We start from the raw sequence: 4,630 nt of genomic DNA, 5'->3' as shown, positions 1-4,630 counted from the left end.
CCGTAGCACGTCAGCACGTCAGACCTCACAGTGGACATCGTGTCCATTGTTCCATCTTCATTGATGATGTTCCTTATAGTGTGATTTCCCTGTGGATAGTCGGGCCTCTGAAGCAACCTGATCACTGGACAAAAGTGGCCGCGTCTCACCTTCTGATCCATTAGCACAACAGCAGCAGAATGCTGTGAACAAACTACAAACTGGATTCCATCTCCTCGTAACAAAAGGCTGTATTTGTCGGTGTGCAGTTTCTCTTGGTTCCTGACCTGGCTCCGTTCTCACAGCTTCATTAATGAACGTCTGAGCCATCGCAAACAAGTCAGAGGTGAAGTGCTGTCCACCATTACCTGTCACAGTCTCATCTATCTTATTCATATTGTCATCTGCTTCTTTGTCCTCTGTTGTCAAAAACACTATCTACCACCACACATGGAGACCAGATTTGAGACAGAGGGACTGGACTCAATCTTCTCATTAATGGACTGACCTCCTAGCTCATCTCCATGAGTAAAAACAACAATGGCGTATTTAGGAGCATCACTGCCAAACAGATTTGACAGTGTCCGAAGGAGGGCAGAGTCTTTTTTAGACAACTTGCCAATCTTCACTACAATGACAAAGGCATGAGGTCCTGGACTGGCCTCTATGATCGACTTCATGATTTCTTTGTACAGCTGTTCAGGAGACAGAACCTCATCAGTGAATCCTGGAGTGTCCACCACCATGACCCAGCGACCTGCCACCTCTGCTGATCTAGAGACAGTCTCTGGGTTGTCTCCTTCAAACCCACAGTCTGATTCAAACTGATTTGATCCCAGGATGGTGTTTCATGATGAACTTTTCCCTCCTCCAGGCAGACCGAGCAGCACAATCCTTGTTTCCTTGAGTCTGACAGAATCAGAGTCCCCAGAAGTAGCAGCTGGAGGAAAGAAAACATGAATTGAATAAATATGGAAAGCATGAAAAGGTCTTTTGATAACTGACAGCAGCTCTCAGCAGTCCAAACAGTAAAGAGTAAGAAAGACAGAAATACACACAATGCCCACCACCAGTGATAGGACAGCCCCACCCTGTGCTTCACACTGGAACTAGGGCCGGACGACATATTGTATACATTCAATATATTAGTTAATGTGCGAAAACCCCAGGGCCGGATGGCCTTTTCTCTGAAACTCCTCCCTTTCTTATGTAAAGTTTATGACGAAGCCTTCAGGGTCCAATCACTTCCTCCAACAATGACACAGGCGACCATCTCAGTGCTTCTCAAGAAGGATAAAGACCCATTGCATTATCGTCCAGTGAGCTTGCTTTGCTGTGACTATAAAATATTAACTAGAGTATTAGCAGACAGATTAGAGCGAGTGCTAGACAAAATCATTCACTGCGACCAAACAGGGTTTATAAGGGGTAGACAGCTATACAGCAACCTTCGCAGAATATACAATGTAATGTATCTTCCAGGTAATGATAATGTCCCTGAGGTTATTATTGCATTGGACGCTCATAAAGCATTCGACAGAATCGAGCACAGATATTTGCTTTCGGCCCACAAAAATTTTGGATTTGGACCTTCTTTTTGCTCTTGGGTGAATATGTTGTACACCTGCCCACAGGCTGCAGCGAGGACTAACAACAATATGTCGAAATATTTCTCCTTATTTAGAGAAACTAGACAGGGGTGTCCCCTATCCCCTCTACTCTTTGATGTTGCCATTGAGCCCTTGGCTGTTTCACTGAGATGCAACAACACTTTGACAGGAATTAGCAGAGGAGGACACATACACAAACTTTCGTTATATTCCGATGACCTCCTCCTTTTTTTGTCTGACCCCAGGAATGCCATCCCAAGTGCTCTGAAAATCATCAATGATTTTGGATTAATTTCAGGATACAAAATAAACATGGCAAAAAGCCTAATCTTCCCAGTCAATGATAAAGCTAGCCAAATGAATTTGGAGACTTATCCATTTAAGTTAACTAAAGATAAATTTACTTATTTGGGAGTGTCGGTGACCAAACATTATAGTGACTTGTTCAAACATAATTTCAAACCAGCTCTAATACAGGCAAAAAAAGACATGGAACGATGGTCAACACTTCCTCTGTCAATGGCAGGACGCATAAATTCAGTAAAGATGGTAATATTGCCAAAAATTTTATTTCTCTTCCAAACTATTCCGTTATTCATAGAAAAATCTTTTTTTAAAGAACTGGATAGGGCTACTTCGTTGTATATATGGAATAAGAAAATACCACGTATCAGAAAGGAGTGCTTGGAAAGGTGGAAGGAGGAAGGAGGGTTAGCCATGCCTAATTACATGCATTACTACTGGGCAGCTAACACGTCTAAGTTGAACATTCTGATGTGGCCTCCTGAAAGAGAACAAATGCCCCTTTGGGCACTTATGGAACAGCGCTCTTACAGCCCAATAGCACTGAGCTCCTTAATCTGTGCTCCACTGCCAGTGAGTAAAAGTCCGCAAGGGCACAACCCAGTGACACAAGGATCGCTTAAAATATGGAAACAGTTAAGAATCCATTTTGGGTGCAAACAAGGCCTCCCTCTAGCTCCCATCTCGGCAAACGCCCTCTTCCCACCATCTCTGATTGACACAACTTTTCAGCTCTGGACAAGAAAAGGTGTAGGCTTGGTCAAGGATCTCTTTAAAGAAGGCAATTTCATGTCATTTCAGCAATTAAAAACAAAACTTAATATTCCACAATCACATTTTTTCAGATATCTGCAGGTCCGAAGCTTTATCAAAAAACACTTTTCTCCTTCTCTTCAAAATCTACAGCGTAGCTGGTTGGAAGAATGCTTGAAAGCTGATCCTTTGAAAAGAGGATGTGTGTCTGCTATATATGAGCTTTTGCAGGGGGCAGCAACTCCCTCTTTAGACCGTATTAAACAGCAGTGGGAGACAGAACTAGGCTTTGGTCTTTCTGCAACAGAATGGAAGAGGGCAGTTGACTGGGTGCATAACTCATCTATTTGTATCAGGCATGGACTCCTCCAATTTAAAGTCCTGCACAGACTCCACCTATCAAATAGCAAGCTTGCCAAAATGTTTCCAGGAACCAGTGAAAGCTGTCCTAGGTGTAAATGTGATCCTGGCACCCTTAGCCATATGTTTTGGGGCTGTCCAAGGCTGAAAGACTTTTGGGAGGGGGTTTTTGACACAATCACTGCAGTGTGGGAAAAAACAATTAAACCGAACCCTGTCACAGCCTTATTTGGTGTGGTGCCACTGGACTGTAGGATTTCAGCCGCCCATGCCACAGCAGTGGCCTTCGCCACACTTCTGGCACGGCGGACTATCCTGCTTAAATGGAAAAAGTCGGTACCCCCTTCTCATGGGCGGTGGGTGATGGACATGGTGGCTCATCTTAAAGTGGAACAACTAAGATATATAACTCAAGGCTCGGAAAGAAAATTCAAAAAGCTGTGGCAACCGTTCCTACTATATGTTGAGAAGCTCCCTGTCGAATAAATGATTTCAATGGCCCTGTGAATTTATTTATTATTTTATTATTTTTTTTTAGTCATCTATTTCTTAATTTATTGTTTTTTGGGTTTTTTTTTTTTTTTGCTTCTTTGTTCACCTTTGTCGTTTTTGTGTAGCTGATTTGCATTATTTGTGAAGCTATTATTGCTTCTTTTTTGTCAGAATGTCTGTTTATTTTTCTTAGTGTCATTAACGCTAATATTTTTGGGGCAATCTAATCTTGTTTATTTTCATTATTATGATTTTTTATGGATTTTATGGTGTGTGTACAAAGCATTTGGGTTTCTAGATGTTCTTGAGTTCCTAGATGTTCTTGTGCTGTATGTGTTATAAAATCCAATAAAAACATTCACATATTAGTTAATGTGCAATAGAGCAGATGGCCATATGGTCATATTTGAGTTTTCAGTGATTCTGCTGGTTGCACGCCACTATGGCAAACGAAAATGTGATCAGTCATCTGATCGGGTTGTTACTCCACCCTTGCTCCAAGCTCTGAAACGTATTTGAGAGACCTCAGGTTGTTTTAAGTGTCTACAGTTGTAACATTAGCTGCTAGCTAACTAGCTTTTAAGAGTCAGAGTACCAGAAGATGTCAGAGTAACGTTAGATTAACAGAGACTTTTCATTCATTATCTGTGGTTGCGTGTGGTCAAGTAAAAGTTTGGCATTCTAAAATGTACTAAAAGTAAAGGTAAAATGTCCTTAAAGTAGATTTCAGTCTTTACTGCAGAACTGTGATGGAGAATGACATCTTTTTGCCTTTGGATAGCTTTGCCAGTTTACCACCACAATCTTTCCTTGGTTATATGTAAGTAATCTTTTATCTTTTTTTTACTCTGCCTATATAACTGTTCAGAAATTGAAATTTGAAATTTAGGTTGTGCATAATGATTAAGTGAAATGTTTGTCAATTTAAGAGCCACACAAATTTTTCTTTTTGTATAGAGCATACAAAAAGAAAGAGACATGAAGTGCTCCAGTCTTTAGCAATGTGTTGAAATATCACTGACATAATAAATTAGGGACATTGATAGATGATAGAGAGATACAGCTTATTCTTCCCAGATCTGGTCTGAACTATCTGTACACCTATTTGCTTAAAGGAGTCATATTATGTCCCT

Source organism: Morone saxatilis, unplaced genomic scaffold (genome assembly GCF_004916995.1).
Source record: "Morone saxatilis isolate NCDOM2014 unplaced genomic scaffold, NCSU_SB_2.0 Contig20, whole genome shotgun sequence".
Classification (NCBI taxonomy): domain Eukaryota; kingdom Metazoa; phylum Chordata; class Actinopteri; family Moronidae; genus Morone; species Morone saxatilis.
The sequence above is the reverse complement of the archived record's forward strand: the minus strand, read 5'-3'. Positions refer to the sequence as shown.